General features: G+C 38.3%; 1 long non-coding RNA gene across 1 annotated transcript in view; it reads right to left on the bottom strand.

Annotated features, from left to right (window-relative positions):
* Nucleotides 1–517: 517 nt before the first annotated feature.
* LOC121036067 (uncharacterized) overlaps nucleotides 518–27,804 on the bottom strand; it is a 93,053-nt gene continuing 65,766 nt past the window's right edge. Inside the window, exons 4-5 of the long non-coding RNA XR_005793217.1 lie at nucleotides 1,491–1,602; nucleotides 518–1,056 (exon numbers count right to left, since the gene is read on the bottom strand). This is a non-coding gene — a long non-coding RNA (uncharacterized LOC121036067). The remainder of the gene's footprint in view (nucleotides 1,057–1,490; nucleotides 1,603–27,804) is intronic.

The following is a 27,804-nucleotide window of genomic DNA, read 5'->3' as shown; positions in this document are numbered from 1 at the left end:
AGGAGAAGCTGGGCGGTTTGAGAATCCAAATAGAAAACAAGGAAATTGTCTGACACCTCATTGCTAACTCTAGAAATAAAAATGAGACTGTTGCTTCCCTCCTTCATATTGTTCTTAGGTCCTTCTCTGAACGCAAAAACGTCAAAGATGCTTTGCTAAAACCCAGAAAGCTGCTATGCAACCTACATATGAAATTATTTCTCTCTGCCTTTAATCCTGAAGATCTAGAATTCTGCTATTTAAGAAACAAACATGTTGTGTCAGAAGGAAGGAGAACATAATAGTAGACATCTGAATCAACTGTCAATCTAGTTTTCCAGCTTGTCATTGCTCCTTAGACACTGTGTGAAGATCTCTCAGAAATGAAACTGATTTACCATAAAATGTGCCTGTTTTCCATTAAATCTTGCTCGTGGCTCCACTGAGGCACTGAAGTTACCAACATGTCATGGGTTCACCCTGCAGGGCCACCTCTTGGTCTTGTTAGTCCAGAAAATGAACCATGCATAAGAGAGGCCTCGGGGAAAGAGATTTTATTTGAATCAGTTATTTTGCACATTGCTTAAACTAGAGATGTTAGCAGTTCTTTGAAGAGAGCAGCATTAGTCAGACCCTTGGGGGCAAGAGTGGGAAATGGAACTTACCCTCTCACATGCTTGATTGAAACATATCAGTTGAGGCAGGCATAGGGCAGGACATGAGAAATCTGTTTTCAGAGGCTTGGTAGAATGGGTGAGGGCAGAATAATCCTTCATATCCTAGTTAAAATTCCAGAGCTGCTGCATGCCCATCATACGACTTTGATGGAGCCCTTTAACCTTCAAAATTTACTTTCTTCATATGTAGAATGGGCATGATGTGACTAACTCAAGAAGTTGTTGTTGGAATAAATAACATATGGAAGGTCATCGTCCCAGTTGTGATCATCAGTATGTACACATAAATGTCATCAATCTTAATGATCATGATCCTGATGATTAGTTATTTTAATCCAGGCACTGACATTTACCAGCTATATAGCTCTGGGTGCAGAATTCTGAGTTTCAATTTCTTCCACTGGAAAATCAAGAGAATCATATTTACCTTGCAAAGTTGTTTGGAGGACCAGAAATGGTGTATGGAAACTACCCTGTCCCAGTATCCAGACCAGCTCAAGTATATTCTTATGATAATTTGTTGTTCTCATTGCTTCCATGGCTACCTATTATTTACATAATAATTTGTTTATGCTTGAACTATGTCATGTTTGATATTAAGGTTGGCTCTTCCTGATATGATAAATTTTATACACCAGTTCATCTGATAAATGTTTACTTAAGAAATAGACAAGGCTTCTGTTTCACTAAGTGTCTGTTCCACCTCCCTTGGGCATAACTACTCAAAAGATTGTGGCTGAGAGTCAAACCAGTATCCTCTACTATGAGCAGGACTTATCAGAGCCACTGTGAAAGGGACGCCCAAAACATTCCCCAGCTTATAGAAATATTTACTTTCAGCAATTTTGTCAAGGCAGAAAACACAACCAGGATTAAAGTGTCTAGGGAACATTTTATTCCTTCTGGCCTCAACTTCCTGGGTGTCTATTGTCATATGCTGGTTTATCTGTAGAAGAAAAATGGACTTTACTGAATAGCATTCTGGACTTATTAGTCATCTAGCCTACACACTTGATACCAGAATCTTGAGTCAATTGTTAATTGGACCCACATGGTTGTAACACATCTTTTAAACCGTGCCAAAATGCATTCTTTTCAAGTGGAAAGAAGAAGAAGAAGAAGAAGAAGAAGAAGAAGAAGAAGAAGAAGAAGAAGAAGAAGAAGACGACGACGACGACGGTGGTGGCAATTGAGAATACAGAGCTCAAAATATGGAAGAACACGTAGTTTCTTTTGAAATCCTAAGTACTTATTTTTTTTGGCTCTATGGTGCCAGTCTATCTGACTACCTCTTCCTACCAATTTAACCCTCTTTGGCAGCTGTTACTTAAAGATTCCACTACCAGAATTGAAGTTGTCCTTCTAGAGATCTCTCTAAGGATCCTAAAAGCCCTACTCTTGAATTAGGTCTATTTTTTTCCTCACAGACCTACATTTCTAAATGAGATTGGTGAACTAGTTGATGAAGTTGAAACTCCCCTTCAGGGAAGTTAGGCCTCTTCACTAACTATTCTATAATATGTTGGTTTCGTTGTCTTAGCCTGAGTTTCATCCCAAAAAAGAAGAGCCCATGACAAGGCGAAAGTAATTTGGGGGCAGTAATCCTAAGGAATAAGAGTAAAGGTCCTGGTAGAGTGCAACTGGGAACAGAAAGATAAACCGAGGTGTATTATCAAACCGTTCATTACTGGGCAAGTGGACCTTGATCTTGCTGGAGACTGAGATGCTGTGTAAAATGTGAGTCAGAGTTGTTCACCTAGGGCTGAAACAATAGATGATTTGTCCAGTCTCCCATCCTCCACTGGTCAAGGGTTGCCCATTGAGATGTTAGCATTTTCTCCCTTTTGGGTTTGTCCATGCAGAAGAATGGCTGAACAGGTTCCCACAGGCATCTCCCCACAGAGGTGACAAAGAGGCCAGAGCAGAAAGTAACAGTGTCACAGGGCAGCTAAGATGAGGTACAGTCTAGTTTTCACCTGCCACTGCGATGACTGAAGTAAAAAGAGCTCCTCTGAGGTAATATAAAGCAAGGCACAGAGGTGACCTAATTGCTTATATGCCTGCAATGGTGTCATTCACATTAATAAGATTTTCTTCAGTATTTTGTCAACTCTCACAAACTGTAAACAAAACCTCATCACTTCCGTTCTAAAGCCTGACAGCAGAGAGCCCAATGCAGAGCTTGAACTCACAAACTGCGAAATCATGACCTGAAGTTGGATGCTTAGCTGACTGAGCCACCCAGGTGCCCCAATAGTTAATGTATATTTTTAAAACTTCCCATGGGTCCACCTTATTTTCAAATTATACATTTTAAAAGTAAATATTTTAAAATATTCATTGAGCAGTTATCATGCAAGATCTTTTTGAGGACAAGGCAGGAAACAAAAAGAATAAAACATATCTTCCCCACAAGGAGTTTACCAACTACTCAGGGAGAAAGGATAAGACAGATAATTTTAAAGGTTGAGTGAAGCTAATAAAGGGAGTAGGAGCAATACTGAATATATGCTAAATTTGTAGCAGTTATTCAGCAGATACTAATTAATGCTATAGAATCCTACACAGACATTTAGAAACATGATAGCCTGATCTGACATGGAAGGAAACAAACATGGATACAAACACATAGAAATGTTGGACAAAATAAAGTTAATCTGTTTTAAATACCTCTGCTCCAAAGAAGAAAAGAGCTATTTCCAGAAGTCAAAATTAAAAACTGCCTTTGGAGGAGTGCCTGGGTGGCTCAGTTGGTTAAGCGTCAGACTTTGGCTCAGGTCATGATCTCACGGTTCATGAGTTGAAGCCCTGCTTGGGATTCTCTCTCTCTCCCTCTCTCTCTCTGCCCCTCCCCCACTCATGCTTTCCCCCTCTCAAAATAAATAAATAAAAACTTTAAAAAATAATTTAAAAAATGGGCACCTGGGTGGCTCATTTGGTTAAGTGTCTGACTTTGGCTCAGGTCATGATCTCACGGTCTGTGAGTTCAAGCCCCGCGTCAGGTCCTGTGCTAATAGCTCAGAGCCTGGAGCCTGCTTCAGATTCTGTGTCTCCCTTTCTCTCTGCCCCTCCCCCACTCAAGCTCAGTGTCTCTGTCTCTCACAAATTAATAAACATTTGAAAAATGTTTTTATATTAATAAAAAATTAAAAACTGCCCTGGGAATCTAGAGCTGAGGTTTTAATGCCCATGAGATAATAGAGGCTGTGGCTTCATGGGGGTTAGAAGTGGAGGAGCTGGAATTGAGTCTCAAAATAATAGTCAGACCCACAAGGAGCTTCCTGGTTTATGAAAAAAATGAATCTAGAAAAATTATCCAACTAACCAAAGTAACAGGAAAATCCTGCCGTATAGATACAAATTTAAACTAGTGTGTAGTACAAAATTTACAGCCAAAAAATTAGTAATATAATTCATACAGACCATTGTAATAGCTAGGGCTCATTCAGTGCAAAACTCAAAACTGATTCTTTTACATTTACAACCTAGGAATCACAGAGGCCCTCAACAAAATTCTTCATTGCAAATAGGTCTCCATAAAAAATTACAGTATGCATGAAAAAATGAACTACCATGATGAGAAACAGCAGATGCAATAAACAGAAAAACTTGTCACTGTGACAAATGTAAAAAACAATTCTAAAATAAGTTTGTGTCAGTGAGCTTTTGCTGCATAACAAAACTCCCAACTTAAGCAACTTAAAACAACATCATCTCAATTTTTTGAGAGATAATATTTTTTATTCAATTTAAACTATTAAAAAAAACTGAGAAACAGTTCAAACATTTCTCCCACCATTCCCCATACCTTTGGTGACCACTAATCTGTTCTCTGTATCTATGCGCTTGATTGATTGAGTGATTGATTTCTTTATTTTTAGATTCCATATATAAAAGAGCTCATACAGTATATGTCTTTCTCTGTCTGACTTATTTCACTAAGCGTAATACCCTCAAGGTCCATCCATATTCACACAAATGGCAAGATTTCATTTCTTTTTATGACTGAATAATGTTCTACTGTATAGATTTACCAGTTTCTTTATCTATTCATCCAGTGATAGACACCTAGGTTGTTTCCATATCTTGGCTATTATAAATAATGCTGCAATAAACATAGGGGTACATATATCTTTTCAGGTTAGTGTTTCCATTTTCCTTGGATGAATACACAGAAAAGGAATTGCTTGATCATACGGTAGTTCTACTTTTCGTATTTTGAGGAATCTCCATACTGTTTTCCATCATGGCTGTACCACTTTACATTACTGCCAGTAGTTCACATGAGTTTCTTTTTCTCCACATCCTTGCCAACACTTGCTATTTCTAACCTTTTTGAAAACAGCCATTCTAGCAGGGGTGAGGGGTTTTGATTTGTATTTCTCAGATGATTAATGATACACAGTATTTTTCATGTGCTGTTTGGCCACCTGTATGTCTTTTTTAGGAAAAAAAAAAAAAAAGCCTACTCAGATTTTCTGCTGATTTTTTATTTGAATTATTTTTTTGTTTCTTTTGCTATTGAGTTGTATGAGTTCCTTATGTATTTTAGATATTAACTCCTTATTGGATATATCATTTGCAAATATTCACTTTCATTCAGTAGGTTACATTTTCATTTTGTTGATCAATTCTTTGCTGGGCAGAAGCTTTTTAGTTTGATGTATTCCCACTTGTTTATTTTTCCTTTTATTGCTATTGTTTTTGGTGTCAGATTCAAATAACACCTATGCCAAGAAGCTTACCACCTAGGCTTTCTTCTAGGGATTTTATGATACCAGGTTTCACATTCAGTCCTTTAATCCATTTTGAGTTAATTTTTGTATATGTTGTAAAATAGTGGTCCAGTTTCAGTCTTTTGCATGTGGTTGTCCAATGTTCCCAATATTATTAATTGAAAAGACTGTATGTTTTCCATTGCATATTCTTGCCTCTTCTGGGTTTATTTCTGGGCTCTCTATTCTGTTCCATTGATCTATATGTCTGTTTTTATGTCAATACCATACTATTTTAATTACTATAGCTTTGTAATATAGTTTGAAATCAGGGAGCATGATCCCTCCAGCTTTGTTATTCTTTCTTAAAATTACTTTGATTATTCAGGTGTTTATGATTCCATACAAATTTTAGAATTGTTTGTTCTATTTTTGTAAAAAATGCCATTGGAATTTTGATGGATATTGCATTAAATCTGTAGACTGCTTTGGGTAGTATGGACATTTTTTTTTTTAATTTTAAAAGTTTATTTATTTATTTATTTATTTATTTATTTGAGAGAGAGAGAACTGGGTGGGGTAGAGAGAGAAAGGGAGAGAGAGAGCATCTCATGCAGAATCTCATGCAGCACAGAGATAGACATGGGGCTCGATCTCCTGAACCATGAAATCATGACCGGACATGAAATCAAGAGTCCTACACTTAACCAACTGAGCCACCCAGACACCCCTAGTATGGATATTTTTAACAATATTAATTCTTACAATCCATGAGCAGGAAATATCTTTCCATTTATTTGTGTCTTCTTCAATTTCTTTCATTAATGTCTTATGGTTTTCAATATATAGGTCTTTCACCTCCTTAACTAGATTCAATTTATTCCTATTTTATTCCTTTTGATGCAACTGTAAATTGGATTGTTTCTTTTATTTCACTTACTAATAGTTTGTTATTAATATCTAAAAATACAACAAATTTTTGTGTATTGACTTTGTATTCTGCAACTTTAGTGAAATCATTTATAGGTTCTAACAGTTTTTTAATGGAGTCTTTAAGGTTTTCTCTATATATAATATCATGTCATCTGCAAATAGTGAGTTTTACTTCTTCTTTTCCAACTTGTATGACTTTTTTTCCTTTTTGTACTTAATTTCTGTGGCTAGGAACTACAATACTACATTAAATAAAAGTGGCAAGATTTCATATCCTTGTCTTATCCCTGATCTTAAAGGAAAAGCTTTCAGCTTTTCACCATTGAGTATGTTAGCTGTGGACTTGTCATGAATGGCTTTTATTATGTTGAGTTATGTTCCCTCCATACCCACTTCATTGAGAGTTTTTATAATAAATGGATGTTGAATGTTGTCACATGCTTTTTCTGCATCTATTGAGATGATCATATGATTTTTATCCTTCTTTTTGTTAATGTGGTTTATCACAGTGATGATTTGTAGAGATGAAACCATCCTTTCATTCCTGGAATAAATTCCACTGATCATGGCATATGATCTTTTTAATGTACTGTTCCATTTGGTTTGGTAATACTGTGTTGAGGATATTTGCATCTGTGTTCATTAGAGATATTGGCCTGTAATTATCTTTTCTTATGGCATCCTTGTCTGGTTTTGGTATCAGGATAATGCTGGTCACATAAACTGAGTTTGGAAGAGTTTTCTCCTCTTCTGTGTTTTGAAAGAGTTCGATTAAAAATTGACATTAATTTTTCTTTAAATATTAGGTAGAATCCACCGGTAAAGCTGTCTAGTCCTGAACTTTTGTTTGTTCAGTGGTTTTGGATTATGAATTCAATCTCCTTATTAGTAATTGGTCTGGTCAGATTTTCTTTCTTTCTTTCTTTCTTTCTTTCTTTCTTTCTTTCTTTCCTTCTTTCCTTCTTTCCTTCTTTCCTTCTATGTTTGTTTATTTATTTTGAGGGGGAAGGGGCAGAGAGAGGGAAGGAGAGAGCGAATCCCAAGCAGACTCCATGCTGTCAGCACAGAGCCTGACAGGGGGCTCCGTCTTACAAACCGTGAGATTGTGACCTGAGCCAAAATCAAGAATCTGACACTTAACCAAATGAGCCACCCAGACACCCTTCAGATTTTCTATTTCGTCATGCTTCTTTTTTTGAATATTATATGTTTCTAGGAATTTATTTATCTCTTCCAGATTGTCCAATTTATAGGTGTATAATTGTTTATAGTAGTCTCTTAGGATTTTTTTGTATTTCTGTGGTATCGGTTATAACATCTCCTTTTTCATTTCTGACTTTATTTATTTGAGTCCTCTCTCTTTTTTTTTCTTGGTGAAGTTATAGAGCAATGTAGAACAATACTCATGCAGTGATGGTGGGGGTGCAAATTGGTACAACCACTTTGGAAACTAGTTTATTATTCTCCTTAAAGTGAAAGTATATATACCCTATGACTACAAAGTCAAATACTAGATTATACCAAACAAATGTATGCTGTATGCACCAAGAAACAGGTCCAAGAATGTCTACAGCATTATTTTTAATAACCCCAATCTTGAAATTATTCATATTTCAATCCATAAAGAATAAATAAATGTATATATCATAAGATGGAGCACCATTAGCAATAAAAATTTTTAAATTACAAATACAAGAATAGAGCATGGATGAATATCAAGAACATAATGAGTAGAAGATAACGGACATGAAATATACAGTGAACAACTCTGTTTATATGGAGTTAAAAAGTCAAATGGAAGTACATTGCTTGGAGATGCGTGAATGCATGCATGCTTTGGTGGGAAAATTATAAACAAACATAAGGAAGAGGTCATCACAAGTTAGTAGTTTCTTTCATTGAGAGGAAAGTAATGTAGGAGGAAGCATTTGGGGCCCTTCTAGGTTCTAGAAATGTCGTATTTCATGACCTTGCTGGTGTTTTCATGAGCATTTAGTTAATGATAATTCATTACACTGTACAATTTTATTTTCTGCAAATCCCTACATGCATGTTATAGTTCACAATAAAAATGCTTTAAAAAAATAACAAAGGGATTTCATTATCTCATATGACGAGAAGGCTGTAGGTAGCAGTGTTCCATTCAACATTACAATACCACTGCTTTCTTGGATCACTATCAGTGTCACATGCATTAGTTCAGGCCCTCCAAAAGTAGGCACCAAGACAGGACTAGACATGCAAGAGATGCATTTGAGACATCTGTCAGATAGGAAATTGTGGGAAGATAAAGGAGTTGGGGCAAGCTCTCAGCCCATGGTGCAAGTCTGTGGGAAAGAGAGAGGAAATGAAGAATTGGATAACTAGATTCTCAGACTTCAGGATCCTTCTAAGAAGCTTTGGCAAAGCCAATGAGGACTCCTCAAGCCAAAGTTTCCCTGCAGAGGAAAACTGCACCTTGCAGGAATTGACCTGTCTTTGTGTCCTTGCCAGGCTCAGTCCTGGGCTGAGAGCAGCCGGTGAGAAATGTGGACTTTGGGGAAATGCAATGATGGACTGAGGGGCCCGTATCTGGGGCCATCCACCAACGACACATCCCACAGCAGGAGATCTGAGCAGCACATTTCTATGGCTGCTGCATCTACTGAAGAAGAGTGTAAACTGGGGAAACTGCAACATAGCAATGCAACTAAATAAGACGTAACACAATTTGAATTGCAAAATCACTAACTTCTGATGTTCATTATAAATAACTGATACACTAATAAAGTTTTATGATCATTCTAATCAGTAAATCCTTGAATATTTATGAAATGGTATAGAATGCTGTTATTCTACATTAAAGACTAGGGGAAAAACATGTCCTATCCACTGAGGTCTACCTGAGAGTAGCAGCTAATAAACTAGGCAATTCAATTCCTAAAGCTCTAAGAAGCCTGTTGAGCACTTCTGTTCAGAGTGTTTGACTTTATGAAACTAATATTACATTGTAGGTTAACTAAGTGGAATTTAAATGACAACTTAAAAATAAAAACTTTAAAGGGGCTCCTAGGTGGCTCAGTTGGTTAAGCATCCGACTTCAGCTCAGGTCATGATCTTGAAGTCTGTGAGTTCAAGCCCCACGTGGGGCTCTGTGTTGCCGGCTCAGAGCCTGGAGCCTGCCTCAGATTCTGTGTCTCCCTCTCTCTCTGCCCCTCCCCCACTTGCACTGTCTCTGTCTCCCCCAAAATAAACAAATAAACTTAACAAAAAAAAGCATTTGGCTTTATCTTTTAACACTGATAACCAAGATGATAGAAAAAGTTCCAGCAAGTGGGGATGTGCTAGTCTTTATTGGTGGGTGTCCTGGCCTGGAGTCCGACCACTCTGCAGAAATGTGAGTATTAATTAAGGGCATTTAATTTAAGTTTACCAGAATGTAAGAGAAAGTAAACAAGCTACTACCTCAATCCCATGTGATTTAATGGTGATAATATAGAGTGCAAAGAAAATAACTAGTTCTAATAATGTTCCCAGGGGTTCCCAGCCCCTTTACTGGAAGAAAGGAGGAAAAAGCAGGCATCCATGTCTAGCATTTAGAAGGTTTCTCTGAAATATTTCATCCTCTCATGGTATTTTTAATACCATAATTGTGCTATTTAGGATTCACATTTAAGAGTAGATCAAGAACTGTCAACACTTAAAGGAAGTCTGTAGTGGAGGAAATTGAGGAACTGTCCCATGTTTGTTCGTGGCCTGGTGTTTTACTATTTACATTCACAGAAGTTTACTAATCCTTGGGTTATCCCATGGTTTCATAGAGGAAATGTTCTTACCTTGACACTGAACTCCCCAAAAGCCTGGTGAACTTAAAAGAGGAAAATTAGTCAGAGTTGAAGCCAGGGGTGCTTTATCATATTTTTAAGTAAATATGCTGCTGTTTATTTACTGTAATGGTTCTAAATTTCTTAAGGCCATTTTCTGAGGCAATGGAGGTATTTCCATTTTAAGATGTAAAATGTTACCCGTGTAATAAACAACATGGTAGCACTTCTCTTTTCAAGTAAATAAAGTGAAAAGTTGAACCACTGAAGTTGCAACCAAATGAAGCAAGTCAGGATTCCTGTCCCACCAGGGAGAGGATGAGTTCAATTTCAGGTATTTTATTCGCAGGAACATCTTTCTCATACCTCTAGGTATGGGAAGAAGGATGCGCATAGATGTTAGAAATCTGAAAGGGCGGCTACTGATTGGCTGAAGCATCCCGCCTCCCTCTGTGAAACATGAAGGAAATTCATCCATCTCTCCCTGCTTTCATCTTCACTCCCACCCGGGCAGTCATGACTCATGCAAGTGATTCAGTCAGGTTCAGGCAGCCTGGTACTCTTGCTCAAGACTTTGAATTTTGAACAACACCAAGAAGACAGGACAGTCCAAATCTGTTCACAGTTACAGTAATAGTGCCAGTGTCTGTAGCAAAGCCACAGCTTCCTGTTTTTATGTTTTGTTTTGTTTTGTTTTGTTTTGTTTTGTTTTTGAGAGAGAGAGGGAGAGAATGAGCAGGAGGGGCAGAGAGAGAGAGAGGGAGAGAGTATTCCAAGTAGTCTGCACCCAAGCAGCACTGAGCCCGATGAGGAGCTCGAACTCATGAACTGTGAGATTACGACTTGAGCCGAAAGCAAGAGTTGGGCGCTTAACTGACTGAACTACCCAGGCACCCCGGCCCCCAGCTTCCTAACTTAATGTCTGCTGTGCTGTCTTCCTCCTGACCTTATAAAGCAGCACTGCTTTTTGTCTTTTTGCCAAGCTTTTTCTACAGTTTCTTACTAATTGTTGGAGTGTTCAACATCCTTCTAACAAGATTCCTTTTTGCTTAAGATTACTACAAAAGGAGTTTGGCAATAAAAAGCAACCTAACTGATAACACCAGCCAGGCAGGCAAAATTCTGCAAAAATTCTAATCCTAGCAAGGATCAGGGAGCTAAGGAATGTGAGGTGAAAGTTCAGTCACAGAGAGTTAAGGGAAAATAAATGTCAGTGGGCAAATTGCTTGGAGCTCTCCTCAGGCAGCTAAAAACTAACCCCTCAGCAGTTCAGTGCACTCCCTTGCCATCAGCTGGTGAGAATGGGGACCCTTGTGTACCCCCTACTCTGGTAAAGTGCATCTCAGAAAATGGCTGCTACTGAATCTGCCAGCACTATACCGGCGTGTGCTAGTCTCACGAGAACAGGGCCAGAGAAAGCAGAGACTAAGAGGCTGTAAACATCAGGAACACATATGGGTCTGACTACTTATTAGTTAAAACTTTAGAGCAGGCAAAACTTAGTAAGGTCAAAAATATCTGCGGAGAGGTCTTTCTCCACTAAATGGGGCAGTGCCCCTTCCTCTGAGACAGAAGCAGATCTTGGAAAGATAAGGAGAAAGGGAAGCAAAGACGGAGGGAAGAAGATGAGGTAAGTTACACTGGCGGCTTCTGTTTTCTATTTTCTATATGACACAGGAAGCTAGAATATCTGCCAAGAATGAGGGAATGAATGGACAGAGGTTTGAAGAGTAGGTAAAAGTTTAGAATGGTCAATATCAGGGAAAAGTATGAATAAAAAGAACACTGAGGGGCTCCTGGGTGGCTTAGTCAGTTAGGCGGCTGACACTTGATCTCGGCTCAGGTTATGATCTCACAGTTTGTGGGTTTGAGCCCCACATCAGGCTCCATGCACTGGCAGACTCCATGGAGTCTGCTTGGAATTCTCTCTCTCTCCTTCTCTGTCCCTTCCCTGCTTGTGCATGTTCTCTCTCTCTTTCTCTCTCTCCAAACAAACAAACAAACAGACTTAAAAAAAAAGAACATCAAATGGTACTTAGGTCCAGATGAATTGAAAGTAACACACTTAAATGGATTCAGTCTAATTATGTGCTTTTTTTTTTTCCAAGTAACACCTCACCCCGAAGTACTAGCTGTAAAAATAAAGGTCAGATTATACAAAAGTTAAGGACTATTGAACATTAGTAGAAGGCCAAAGGGGAATGGGGGCATTGATTAGAGGGACTGGGAATTTGATTAGGGATGTGGTAATAGAGGTCCTAGGTGAGTGCAAGGAGGGAAGTGAAACTGGGAAGGAACTGAGCAAATGAGAGACAGGGTAGAAAGCCAAAGCTGGAAAGGTGTGAAACAGGAAGCATGTGCTGAGGTTAAACAAACAAACAAACAAACAAAAACAGGTTTAGTTGGGAGGAAGGGGGTTGGACAGGTGGAAAAAAGTGACAGGGATAGGGCTTTGTGTCATAAAATGGAATAGCAGATTTTAAGATAATGTGGAGAAATGGAGGTAAAGGTCATTAGGGTAGGAGGTCACTGTCCCTGACATAAGGATGCCAGACACAGCATTCCAAGGATATTGAAGTCCCCAAGGACCATGGCGGGATTTGAGTAGAGAAGACATATATCAATCAGGTGTCAATTTCCTAAATGGGTATAGACAAGGACTGGAGATTCAAGGGGATCACTGTGAGGAAAGCAGCAGAGCTGAGATGCATGATTCTAAAAGGAAGGGTGACCTAACGCAGTGAACTGGAAAAGGAATACAAAAAAAATTTAAAGAAATAAAAATTAAAGAAATGTTTTAATTACTTAACTGGAAAGCCAGAGGTAGGGTGGTTGAATCAAAGGTTCACCCATGACACCAAGACCTTGGTTCTTTCTGTTTTGTTTTTTTGTTTTTTTGTTTTTAAATGTTTCTATTGATTTATTTTGAGAAAGAGAGAGGGCATAAGTGGGAGGAGGGTCAGGGAGAGAGCAGAGAGCGAATCCCAAGGAAGCTCCGTGCTGTTAGTGCTGAGCCCAATGCAGGGCTTAATTTAATGAACCATGAGATCATGACCTGAGCTGAAACCAAGAATCAGACAATTGACTAACTGAGCCACCTAGGCACCCAGTTCTTTCTGTTTTTATTCTTAGCCCAGAGCTTGAACCTAACTTAACTTTGAAGTCTGAAGATGGCTTCCAGTACCAGTCAGAGCTAAATGCTTTCTGCTCACATTCAGGAGATAGAGAGACTGGAATCTCATCCAGCACTTTCGAAAAGAGGACGGAACTTTCCAAAATGCCTCTAGGAAACCTCTTTTTGTACCTCATTGACTAGAATTGGGTCACATGCCAATTTTTAAATCAATCACCAGCAAGAGAAGAAAGAACTTCCATTAGACAAGACATGCCCAACTCCCCATATTACATTGTTACTTCTCAATAGAGTAAGAGTAGTTATTGAGGAGTCTACCATAATCTCCATTACTCACATACATCTGTGATATGAAGTTTCCTCAGCTTTTTCCCTTCATGTGGTAGGTCTAGAATGGGTAACAAATAACTTCAATTCTCTGAATAAATAAAACTCTGACTTTCTACTAAAGAATCAAGTTTACGTTGGTATCAGTTGACACACTATTCAATTCATTTGCATGGGAACAGAATCCCCACAATTGCAGATGAAGGTGAGCCCCACAAGCAGTACAGCAACAAGTTACTTTGCACTGCAGCAACCTTGTGGTCTCCGGCTAGGGCTCCAGGACAGTTCTTACATTCTTTCCACTAAGACTACAGAGATTCTCCTCCAACTCTGTATCCTAAATGTCATGTTGTTCCAGACTTAGGGCCCTATGTCCCACATGCTGAACTTGGAAACCATGAATGGTAGTTGGGCCTGAATGTCCGGAAGTCCTTACAGACACCTGAAGCAGGCACAGAGGTGATGTGGGTGGAGAGATAGGTGGGCAGACTGTGCAACGCCAATACAAATAAGAGATTTTTACCATCCTGTTTAAAAGCATTCGGTGGATGGGGTGCCTGGGTGGTTCAGTTGGTTAAATGGTCCGACTCTTGATTTCGGCTCAGGTCATGATCTCACAATTCGTGAGATCAAGCCCCACATCAGGCTCTATGCTGACAGTGTGGAGCCTGCTTGAGATTCTCTCTCTCCTTCTCTCTCTCTCTGTCCCTCCCCTACTTGTGCACACGTGCATGCTTTCTCTGTCTCTCTAAATAAAATAAATAAACATTTAGAGATAAATAAATAAAACCATTCAGTGGCTCCCACACACACAGAACAATGTCCCATGTTTTTGCAACTACATAAAGACTATTTGCCTGCAGGCAGGGCAATTGTACCAGTTTCACTGCCTCCTTGCACTCCGAATACATTCTTGACATCCCTGAACACTCCTTTTTATCTCTATGCTTTTGAAGATTCTTTGTCCTCTACCAGGAATTCCTCCCTCCACTTTGATAGTTAATTGCCCATCATTTATTATTGATAGCGCTCACTATATTAACATACTTAGCTAAACTCCACAACAGCCAAATAGCTGATGCTTCAAAAGAAAAATCCAGCCAGTATTCTCCGACTTTCTTATCTTGGTATTTTAAAAACCGTAAGTTGTTGGGGCGCCTGGGTGGCTCAGTCAGTTAAGTATCTGGCTCTTGATCTCCACTCAGGTCCTGATCTCATGGTTTGTGAGTTCAAGCCATATGTTGGACTGTGCGCTGGCAGTACAGAGACTGCTTGAGATTCTCTATCTCTCTCTCTCTCTCCCTCTCTCTGACCCTCCCCCATGCGTGCTCTTTCTCTCTCAAAATAAATAAATAAACTTTTTAAAAAACAATTAAAAACTGTAAGTTGTTAAGCACATCTTTGTGGAAAAAATTGTCGGATTGTTCATTTTCAGCAGTCATATCATGCAACCACAGCTTTAGATCTGTGTGAATGATTGACATAGAGATGTGGTGCTAAATGAGGTGAAGTGAAGCAAACCAGTAGGGCAGGATGGAAGTGTCAAAACTGATGGCCAGTGTACATTTTAAAAATGTGTAGGCAGTTTTCCTGGAGGCCAAACCCACTGGGTGGCTTGTTTTTAAAATAAGAGCATAACCTTCTTAAGCAATTGTTTTGTTGTATGTAACACATATATAAAACCACCGTGTTAGGAAAAGTAGTCACTGCGTTTACTCTGTTCTTCTGCTAACTAAACAGAATGATTTTTTTTTCCTTTGTAAGATAAGAAAATCTTAAATGCTGCTCCCAGGCTGAGAGAACATTGGGCTAGTTACTCCCACAACATACTTCTGAGAGCACACAGCTCCCAGGCTGTTCTTGTCTGGCCTTGTTATTTCCAAATTATGTCATTCCTTTTACTACCAAGGAATGACACGAGCTTTAACTTCAGCTCTCAAAGTAAGGCTCATCTCTGTATGTAAATATCATTGGAGAAATAAACACAAAATTTAAAGCTCTCTCTCCTATTCCATTCCAAATCCCAGCATTGAATAACTGCAAGGCCAGGGAGAGAAAGGAAGAAGGAAAATGAACAGTTATTGAGTTCATATTAAGCACCAGGCAAGGGGGCACCTCGATGGCTCAGTTGGTTGAGCATCCAACTTCAGCTCAGGTCATGATCTCATGGTTTGTGGGTTTGAGCCCCATGTTGGGCTCTCCACTGAAAGCTCAGAGCCTGGAGCCTACTTCAGATTCTGTGTCTCACTCTTTCTTTCTCTGCATCTCCCCCACTTGTGCTCTCTCTGTCTCTGTCAAAAATAAATTTTAAAAAAAAGTACCGGGCAAAGCTTTGAGATTGTAACTGCCCCCTGAGTAGACAGTGTCTGAGTCACCCCAATACCGTTCCTGTACAGTTCCTGGCACCTAGGCAGATGCTCTCTGAACATGTATTTACTGAACCAATGTAAATGCATTCCAGAGTTGTCTCATTTAACCCTCATTACCACCATCTGAATATGGAAGTATTTTTTTCATTTAACTAAGAGATTAAGTAACCCAAGGTCACACCAAAAAGGCCTGAATTACAAACTAAGGATGTAAGACACCCTTAGGATGTAAGGATGTAAGGCATCTTAGGAGTCACCTAGAAAAATGCAAATTTTAATAAATGACACGAAACATCTAGTGAATTTTAAGTGACTATCTTATACAACACATCGCCATAGAAGTGAAAATCAAGACAAACATATACATCCAAGCCTAAAACATTTGAGATAATGAGTTTGACCAGATGCACACTAATGTATGGAATGCAGTTGGACATTTTGAGAGTATTTTGAGTATCCCTGCAATGTGGCAGGAGCAAAGATGACTAAGCAATAGACCCTGCCCTTAAGAATCTCAGCAGGGGCGCCTGGGTGGCTCCAGACTCTTGATTTCTGTTCAGGTCATTATCTTGTGGTTTGTGAGATCAAGACCTGCATCCGACTCCACACTGATGGCACAGATCCTGCTTGGGATTCTCTCTCTCTCTCTCTCTCTCTCTCTGCCCCCTTCTCTCTCTCTCTCTCTCTCTCTCTCTCTCAAAACAAATAAACATTAAAAAAAAAAAGAATCTCAGCAAATAAAGAAGGTAAAGAGAGAAACAGAAGTAGTATAATGAAGCAGACCCTATGCTTACAGAGCTATGAACCAAGTTCTGTAGGGGTGCAAATGACAGAATAAATAACTCGGCACTAAGGAGGAAGAGGAAAGAGCAAAGTCACAAAGGTCCCACTGTGGAAAGGAAACCATGAAGGGGCCAGGGGGTGCTTAGGGTATGTGGGAGAAAAGAGTAGATAGGATATTGGAAATGCAGGTTGTTATCAGATGTGAAGGGTTCTGCTCACATCCATTTGCAAAAGTGATAAGGATGATTCTCTTCAATATTTTATGCCAAGTACCCAGAGGAAGATTTGTGTTGGTTGACCCCTGGCATCAGTATGTATCTCCTATCGGGTAACTTCCTTTAAATTCCAGGGACTTTTTTCCCCAAACTTCTGGCTTCCTTCTCTGTCTTTGACCATTATGGAAGGACAAACAAGTCCAATAATTGAATCTTGATCTAAACTCATAAGCAATAAACTCAACAGCATAAAAGTATGATATCTCCTTAGTACTGCAACAAGGTAAGACTTTCCTCTTCCAGTTGATGAAACAACCTTCTTTTCATGATAGAAAGAGTTAGCGTAGAAGAATTTGATTTAAAAAACACACCCAGGACAGCTGACCTAGAGCACATAGGTCAACAAGTTGGGTGGATAGGTTAGAACACTAAAGCATAATTAAAACAACTTAGGCAATTGTTTTTAAATTGACTTTTGAGAAATGATATGAGGTTTCACATTAAGGATATTCACATGGCTTTAAGAATATTGCTATAATCTTCTTCTGCTATAAGTAGCAGAAACTATAGTGTTGCCTAATATTTGAGAGGCTCTTGTGCCAAATACTCCCACCACATAGCTTTCCTAAGAGCAGGGAAGTCCCCAAGCTTGTGTGTACCTAACTCTGGCATGTGTACATGATTTCACTTACCAAGGGATAAAATGAGTCACATTTGAAATTGCTTCATCCCATGAAAGCCAAACAACCAGTCCATTAAAAGAAGAAGAAGAAGAAGAAAAAAGAAGAATTCAGTTTATTTCACAGAGAGTTCATAGGCTAAAAATCCATATCCTATTCTAATCTACTGAGGCAAGAAAAGTCTTCTGCGTGGTACAGCTTTCATTCTGTTTTTCGGGGGTTTTGTTTTATCTTGAGGAACCTGTGTTTCTTTCAAAACAGCAGAACAATTCTTCCTGCTACAACTTTTTCTTCATTCACGGATATGCTTCTAGGATTCTATTTCCTGATATTCTTTTCCTCTTTCAGGCAGACCCACATTAGTCAGAGTTGATTTCTAATTATTGCTGTCATGGCTAGCTCCCTGTATTGTGCGTCATCCTCCCTTTTCTGGGCATAATCCCTAATGACACGTACTTCACAAACTCTCCTACTTACCACAAGGGGGTCATTTTAAAATTCACCTAATAGGACCTGGTGCATTCTGTGCTAAGTTTCCACGTTTTCTGCTCTCTCAAATCTGTCCAAGTTGTCTGTCCCTCCTTGTTTACAGCTTTTTTCGCCTTTGAGGGCTGATTCTCCAATGGTTATTAGGTAGTACCCAGAGCTTTCAGGGGCACATCTCAGTACTTTCTCAGATTTTTGTTCCATCGGGTGAAGTCAGTGTAATACGTTCTCTATGATCTTGCCTCTCCTCTGATAATGGAAATCTTCGGTCACACGTCTTTTTATTAGCAGCAGTTGGGGTGATTTAAACAAAAAAAGAAATTCATTGAAAGGATATTTGGTTGTCCATACCCTCAGGAAGACTAGAGAACTATGTTCAGAATGAGCAAATAAAATGGGAGCCTACACCACCAAAACCATAGCTGGAATCATGCCACAGATCCAGTCCAGCGAGGACACAGCCACCTATCAGGGCCACTGCCAAGGATGTCCACACTGCAGCACTAACACTGGCCCCACCACTGCCTTGGCTGCCAGTGTGCACACTAACAACACAGCCAGAAAGAAAGATTTCCCTGACATCCCCAAACCTTTGTTTGTGTCAATTACTTCTGACTGAAAATCCAAAATACACAGGTCTGATTGTGAAGCCTAAGAACCAAGGCCCTCACTCAGGGTGGTTGAAAATGAGGCTTTAGGTCTATTCAGATTCTGTAGTGGAGGATGACCTCTCTCACCTAAGAACCAGATAGTATAGGTTTTTTTTTTTGTTTTTTTTTAATGTAGGAAGGGAATTCAGATACTAAGCAGACAAAAAACAAACGAACAAAACAAACAAAAAAACCCTGTATTTTCATTGCAGTACTCTGTCTTATGGAATAAATTGACCACATATCTATATGCTCTACTATAGTTGGGTTCCTAACATGGAATATATCCTTTTCGTTTTCCTTCACCTAGCACTGCAGTTCCTAAACAGTACCTTAAGGTACCACAGGTGCCACAGAGAACTCAAAGAATTCTAAATAAAAGTTTCAAGGATGGCACAGAAGTTCCTGTTGGCAACTACTACTATCTCAGGGTGATTCACAGTGTCATGAGACCATGCTACATTCCCTTTAGTGACGTTTCTTTTTTGGCAAAGCTGGGCTTTCAGCGGTTGCTGTAATAAAAAGCAAAGCCGCATGAAAATCAATGTGGAGCAGGAAATAAGAATGGCAGTGTCCAGACTGATTCCAAGACTGGTGAAGGTTAGCAGTGCCCAAAAGGCCCACACACTGATAAGTGTTTTAGTTCAAAATTGAAACTTGGTATTACTTTTCCTTTTACGGATGTGTACTTGCTTTGCCAATAGCTACATATTTAATAAAGTGTTCAAATATAATAACTTAATAAATGCAACAATTAAGTATTTCTTTTAGCCCAGGTCTGTTGTAGAAAAATTATTAGGATACTAATGGTGATATCAGGAACCAAAACAGTTTAGGAAACTCTAAACTAGCACAATGTCTATTGATTTAAAAAATAAATGCTTTAGGTGTGCCTGGGTGGCTCAGTCAGTTAAGCACCGACTCTTGGTTTTGGCTCAGGTCATGATTTCACACTTTGTGAGTTCAAGCCCTGCATTGAGCTCTATGCTGACAGTACTGAGCCTGCTTGGGATTCTCTCTTTCTCCCTATCTCCGCCCCTCCCCCACTTTCTCTCCCTCTCTCTCCCTCTCTCTCTCGCTCTCTCTCTGCCTCTCTCTCAAAATAAATAAATAAACCTTTAAAAATAAATAAATACTTTATTCTTCAAAGTCCTGCATTGTTTGTGAGAAGCCAGCACTGTCCTCTCTCAAAGGCCATAGCCTGTCACTCATATGATAGGGCTCAAGTGGATGCCTAGAATTTCCATAAGCAAATGACACAGCTTGGAGAGACCAGGAGATAAAGGTACAGAGGAAATACTAGCAAACACTGAAAGCCTCAAGGGGCAAGGACAGATTTAAGGAGACTCCCAATCTTCTAGAAAAGACACTCATGTGCCTGTTACCTTGCATGATTGTACATTATTGCTGCTAGGGAACATTAAAATACCTCTCTCTCTCTCTCTCTCTCTCTCTCTATATATATATATATATATATACACACACAACATATAATATATAATACATTATATATTATATAATATATATGATATTAATATAAAATAATATAATATATATGATAGAGATTGAAAATTTATTCTGACAGAGAAAATATGATTGTGATTCAGGAAACTTCCAAGTTTGGAGAGAATATTACTTAGTCTATTTTAATTATCTTGCTTATTGACATTTCCAAAGATAGTATCATGTTTATGGATGAATTCAAAGCAGAGTACAGATAATGACAGAAGAACTTTACACAGTCATTAAGCCCAGCTTTCTCTTCCACAAAATGAATATATTCACCTAGCAACTGGCTTTCCAGAACTCTTCCTCTGTGTTGATTTCAGGCTTTTGGTATCCTCAAGAGTGACTTTTGTACATAGAAAAAATGATCTAAATGGTTTTTTTACTGAAATTAGTTCAATCTATTAAAGTCACAAATGTAAAAGGCCCATTTCTTTATTGGGCTTTTAAGTTCAACTGCAAATATTATTTTCTCATTTATAAGTGCAGTAAGTTTTAACAGAAACTTTTAAGAGTTCTTTGAATTATATTCAATCCCACATATACTCTTGAATAAATAAATAGATTCAAACATGTTAAACTGCATTAATTAATATATTTTGGGGGCACCTGACTGGCTCAGTCAGAGGAGCATGAGACTCTTGATCTCCAGGTCATGAGTTCGAGCCCCATGTTGGGTATAGAGATTACTTAAATAAAACTTACAAAAATATTAGAATATATCTATATAATATTTATATAGATATATTCTAATATATATTTATTATCTATGCTTTTTAAATATTTAAGATGTATATTCTAATTTATATATATGTGTATGTGTGTGTTTGTGTATGTGTGTGTATATATATATATATATATTCTCTATGCTTTTTAAATATTTCAGTAGTCTGACCTAATACAGAAAACCTTCTTATTAATTGGTATTCTTGTTCACATAATAAGCTTATTAATAGTGTGATTCCCAAGTTCTCTTAAAAGTTACAAACACACAATTAAAAACATAACAAATGTTAGTTTCCTTTTTAATATAAAATATTAATACTTGGCTTCAAATCCCGTAACTATTTCAATAATTCATTCCAAGGCTTCCCAAGGCTAAAGCTTCCCAGTTAACTGAACTTTCCTGCCCACTAGGGAAGAATTTACTAACTCAATTAACCAAGGTAACTTGTGATTACAAGATTACAGCAATCTCAGTTAATCAGTAGACTTGAAGCTGCAAGCAAACAGAGCAATTCTTCTTACCACATCAATGACATACCAAGCTCCTTTTTATATCACCATGTCACGGGCCTCAGAACTTGAAAGATTGGTCTTAGATAACAGGTGCAAATAAATGTCTGTTATAACTTCCATACAGTCATTATGAATGTATAACAATTAATAATTTTACCACAAAGCCCTCAGGTATAAGATTGCAGCAAAACTATTTTTTCCCTAATCTAGTAAAATCTAATCCCTTATCTTGTGTGCAAAAGTCTTTAATATCTTAAGGAATCTACTCCTGAAATCATTGTTTCACTATATGCTAATTTGAATGTAAATTAAAAAAAAAAAAAAGTCTCCAAAATCCTTTAGATTCTGTGAAAATCCCAAGCATCTGTACAGTCCAGAACATTCAGAAAACATTTTTCTTATCTTTAGATTTCTGTAGTCACAGCTGATGTGGCTATTGTCCAAGTCCACCCAACCCCTTGGGTCCAGCCTCCCTGAAGCACCAGCCCACCACTCCCATCAGCAGTCTTACCACCACCTAGGAGCACCAAATGGGAGCTCACAGAATCACAAAATCAGAATCAGCCAAATTCCCAAATACCTCCCTAGATCAGCTCCAGCTCATCTCCACCTCTCCTGACCTTGGAAATAACTCCACCACTGGCACAATCGAGCCCCAAACTCAACTTTCAACACACGAATCTTGAAGGGAATTGCCTTCTGGAGAGCAGAAAACTTTGACTATTGACCCAGCAATGGAAACACTGATCAGGGTATCATCGTAGATGGTTGCAGGATAAAATGCCTGCAGCAACGAGGACAAACCATAAATTAATATCTCAATAAATTGTCTTGCCATGGAAGCTATATATTTGTCCTAATAATGAGTCTCTTTAAAACATTTTTAAAAATTTTTAAAATTATTTTTTATTTATTTTTGAGAGACAGAGAGAGAGAGAGAGAGAGAGCATGAGAGGGAGCAGGCTCCAGGCTCTGAGCTATCAGCACAGAGCCCAATGCAGGGCTTGAACTCATGAGCTGTGAGATCATGACCTGAGTCAAAGTTGGATGCTTAACTGAGCCACCCAGGCGCCCCAAAAACATTTTCTAGGATTGCTTTTATATATGATTTATTAGCTACGCAAGAGAAATGGCTCCTTTCTATAAATCACACCCAAAGATGTGTGTGTATAACTACAGAATTAATTGCGATCCTTTTAGAATATCTTAGATACTACACAGTTTGTGGTTTATAAATCATGTAAGTATAGAACTATGATGTGATCAATATTTAGTAAATGCTACTTTGAAAGCAGCTCATAATTACAATTGCTAAAGACCATTTTAGTGAGTTTTTAAATTCCAAAAAAAAAACACCCTACAATAAAAACACAACCCATATGTCACCCTTACTGTTCAACATTAAAATTATCAACTCTCAGAAAATTCTTAATTCAAAAGCACAACTGTTAACAGGTAAAATTTGCTAAGTAACATCATGACTCAGTGGAAAAGTCATGAGAATTTTTTTTTTTTTATTTTGTGGGGACTGACAATCATTAATTAATAAATGCAGAGAATTTATTTTAAGGAAAAAAATTGGGGGGAACCTTAGTGGCTCAGTTGGCTAAGTGTCCGACTTCAGCTCTGATCATGATCTCACAGTTCATGAGTTCCTGCCCCACATCAGCTCTGTGCTGACAGCTCAGAGCCTGGAGCCTGCTTCAGATTCTGTGTCTCCCTCTCTCTCTGCCCCTCCCCTACTCTCTCTCTCTCTCTCTCTCTCAAAAACATTAAGAAAAAAATTTTTTAAGAAAATTGTTTTTAAGTTAAACATTACTGATTTGTATTCGTTTATAATTTTAGGAAACTTAGGTTACATGATTAATTCTTTCACCTGTTAAAAATTATTTTTTTTTTAATGTTTATTTGTTTTCAGAAGGAGAGAGAGCACTAGTGCATGAGCAGGGGCGGGGCAGAGAGAGAGGGATAGAGAGAGAAAATCCCAAGCCAACTCCAAGCTACAGGGAAGAGTCTGATGCAAGACTTGGTCCCATAAACCATGAGATCAGGACCTGAGCCGAAATCAAGACAGACATTTAACTGACTGAGCCACCCAGGTACCCCTTAAAAATCATTTAAGAGAGACTATAAATTAAATAAATTCAGTGAAGATGCCAAAATTACAGAACAAGATAGTTTAATGAACAATCATTCAATATGTAGTTGAATCCATGAATGTTTCTTGATAATAAACATACAAATAAATAAATGGGGCTGAAGGGGAAGTCCTTCCTTAACCTGAATGACAACTATTAAATAGAAGAAACAATAATGATAGAAAATCACTATTTTGCAATCATGACAATAATTGATTCATTCAAGAATCATCAACATAGACTAGGAGGTCATCAATGGATAAGAATTTGATTAGAATATGAAGAGAAAGAGATTATTTACATCATTTCAAATTATCTCCTCACAGATGGTATTTCTGGCCCAAGGATCCTGGCATGAAGCCCAGGGTGACTAGAGCCCACAGACAGTAAGAGGGACATCACAAAAGGGAGAGAGCCAGGGGAGTGGCCACCTGATTCTATTAATATCCTTATTTAAATATATGACTGTCTTCAAAACCACATATACATGGTACAGACTCCAGAAAGCTTATAGCTCAAGCTAAAAATAAAATAAAATAAAATACAATAAAATAAAATAAAATAATAATAATAATAATAGTAATAAATTTTTTATTGCTATGGCACCTGGGTGGCTCAGTCTGTTAACTGTCTGACTCTTGATTTCAGCTCAGGTCATGATCTCACTGTTCTTGAGATCGAGCCCCCAGACTGGCTCTGCCCTGACAGTGCAGAGCCTGCTTGGGATTCTCTCTCTCTCTCTACCCCTCCCTCACTGCACTCTCTCTCTCTCTCTCTCTAAATATATATATATATATATATATATATATATATATATATATAGCCAAGATTTTAACTTCCAATCTCCACAGGTGAGTCAGAATTTGCAGTTTAAGTCTAATCAAAAGAACTTTCTATAAACCAAAAACATCACTCTTTAAATGAATATAACTGAGCCTAAAGTCTTTATAATATAACCACCACAATGTCCACATATACTTCAAAATTCCTTGGCATATAAAAAACCAGGAAAATATGACCAAGGAAAATCTAAAAGGAAAAATAATCAATAGCCTCAATGCTAAAATGACCCAGATGTGGGGAATTATCAAAGATTTTAAAGAGCTATTACAACTACCCTCAATAAAGTAAACAAGACATTAAAGATCTATTTTAGGGGTGCCTGGGTGGTTTGGTTGGTTGCACATCTGACTCTTGACTTCAGCTCAGGTCATGATCCCAGGGTCATGGGATTGAGACCCAAGTCAGGCTTCGTGCTATGCGTGGATCATGCTTAAGGTTTTCTCTCTCTCTCTCTCTCTCTCTCTCTCTCTCTCTCTCTCTCTCTCTCAAATAAATAAATAACGTATTTTTAAAAAGTTACCTCTCTCCCTCTCCCTATCTCACACACTTTCTCTTTCTCTAAAAAAGAGAAAAGAAAGAAAGAAAAAGGAAAAAAATAAAAGAAAGAAATTTCCACTTTTTTAGGGGTGCCTGGGTGGCTCAGTTGACTTCAACTTGAGCATCTGACTTGGGCTCAGGTCATGATCTCGCAGCTCGTGAGTTGGAGCCCCATGTTGGGCTCTGTGCTGACGGCTCAGAGCCTAGAGCTTGCTTTGGATTCTGTGTCTGCCTCTCTCTCTCTGTCCCTCCCCTGCTCACACTGTCCTTCCTTTAAAAATAAATAAACATTAAAAAAAATTTAATTCCAGCTTTTTTTTATTTAAAAAAATTTTTTTAACGTTTATTTATTTTTGAGACAGAGAGACACAGAGCATGAACAGGAGAGCGGCAGAGAGAGAGGGAGACACAGAATCGGAAGCAGGCTCCAGGCTCTGAGGCATCAGCCCAGAGCCTGACGCGGGGCTCGAACTCACGGACCGCAATCGTGACCTGAGCTGAAGTCGGACGCTCAACCGACTGAGCCACCCAGGCGCCCCTAATTCCAGCTTTTTTAGCTACCCCGTTTGTGGTACTTTGTTAGGGAAGCTCTAGTAAATTAACACAATAATTTGCCTTTAAACTCGAGGAAGAACCTAGCATCTATTTCCATGGGAACAATAGCCAAGTAAATGAAAAAATGAATGGTGATGGTGTCACAGCACCAAGAAATATTAAGAACATTTTGCTCTACAAGCCGTTCACTAAATACACACATTCTAATTCAGCCTGACAGGGGGAGAAGAATGGCAGCATGACCTAGCTGAGATGTGTGTTGCAATCAGAAAGGACACAAGGATCTCTGTGAACTATTCCAACTTTGCCAAATACAAAACGACATTGGTCTGAATGCATCTGTAGCCACGTCAAGATTTCAAAATGATGAAGCAGCAGAATTCTGAACCACAGGCTGAGCAGCCACGTGGATTTCCAGAAGTGAAGAGTTTCTTTCTTTTTCTCCTTTAATATAATTTATTGTCAAATTAGCTTACATACAACATCCAGTGCTCTTCCAAAAAAAGTGAAGAATTTCTTAAATGAACCATTAAAACTGTATCAAAAGCAGGCCAGAGGAGGTCAGAGAAAAATGAGGTCACATAATTCTAAAATAATGTATTGTTCATGTTCAGTTTCAATGAACCAATTATTTCCATGTTTCTAAGAAGTTTCCTGTGTTCTGATGTGAAATTCCTAAACACAAAATGTCAACAAGTAAACTCATTTTTTTTTTTTTTTCCTGGAAATTACCCTCTGGTTGATTCAGCTTTAGTTTCTGGTGTCATCATCCTCAGACTCACCCAAACTAGAATTACAGCTTTTTGTAGATCTAAGAACCAATCCTTCTCTTCCATTTCTTTATATACAACACTATCCTGAGATTCCCAGATAACATTTTAAAACTGTCACCATTTGCAACTATTTACATCTGTGAATCAAAATTATCTTGCCACTGTACAATAGACAAAACTCACACATAAAAGAATTGCAAAGCTGAGGCTGATATAAGACATAACTATCATCTGTAATCTCCATCAATTTTGTATTCAAACAAATGTCCGTATCTTCATTGTTTTAATCTGTAAAATAAATGCATCTAGTTAAATGTCTTTAATCTAATTTTTATATTGGTGTACCACACAAGATTTAACTAAAAACAAGTTCTGCTGCTAAAATAACTTAAATCACTGAGCTTTAGAATAAAAAAACAAGGTCCCTAACAGGGATGCAATAGTATACCCCACTTTTCTCTTCAGCCCTATCTCTTGCTACTCAGTCACACATAGATCCTGGAAAAAAACATCTTGTTTCTCATCCATTTCTCTTTCTATCACCTTCTGTCTACAATGCCCTTGCTCCTTCACTTGATGTAAGGCTCATCCTTTAAGACTCACTTCATACCTCTCTAAAAAGTCTTTTCTGGCCAACCAAGGTCCCGTTGAAAGGACCTCTTTCATACATCCCTTACAATAACATATGTTTTCAATTTTTATATTTATCTATGTTGCTCACTAAACTCTGAATTTCTGGAGGAGGGATTGTGCTGCTAGAGACTGCCTACCACATGGTAGACATTCAGAAATATTTGATGAAGAAGATGGGGTGCCTGGGTGGCTCAGTCGGTTGAGCATCCGACTTCAGCTCAGGTCATGATCTCATGGTCTGTGAGTTCGAGCCCCGCATCGGGCTCTGTGCTGACCGCTCAGAGCCTGAAGCCTGCTTCAGATTCTGTGTCCCTCTCTCACTCTGCTCCTCCCCCGCTCATGCTCTGTCTCTCTCTCTCTCAAGAATAAATAAAACATTAAAAAAATTTTTTTAATAAAAAAAGAAATATTTGATGAGGAGGAAAGGAAGATGCAGTATACAAGGTTAATATACAAAACCCAATAGTATACAAATAGAACTTGAAATTAAAAACATAATACCATTTACATTAGCATGCTCAAAATTGAAACACTTAAGAATAAATCTAACAAAATATGTATAAGATCTATATGAGGAAAACTATAAAACTCAGATGGACAAAATCAAAGAACTAAATAAATGGAGAGATATTCCATGTTCATGAATAGGAAGACTCAATATTGTTATCTGTTCTTCCCAACTTCCTCTGTAGATTGAATGCAATCTAAGTAAAAATCCCAACAAGTTATTGTATACATATCGACAAACTGATGCTAAAGTTTATGTGTAGAGGCAAAAGACAAGAATAACCAATACAATATTTAAGGAGAATAAAGTTGGAGGACTGACA

This window comes from Herpailurus yagouaroundi, unplaced genomic scaffold (genome assembly GCF_014898765.1).
Source record: "Herpailurus yagouaroundi ecotype Mexico unplaced genomic scaffold, PumYag 162, whole genome shotgun sequence".
In the NCBI taxonomy this organism is placed as follows: domain Eukaryota; kingdom Metazoa; phylum Chordata; class Mammalia; order Carnivora; family Felidae; genus Herpailurus; species Herpailurus yagouaroundi.
This window is presented reverse-complemented; position numbering and strand designations above follow the sequence as displayed.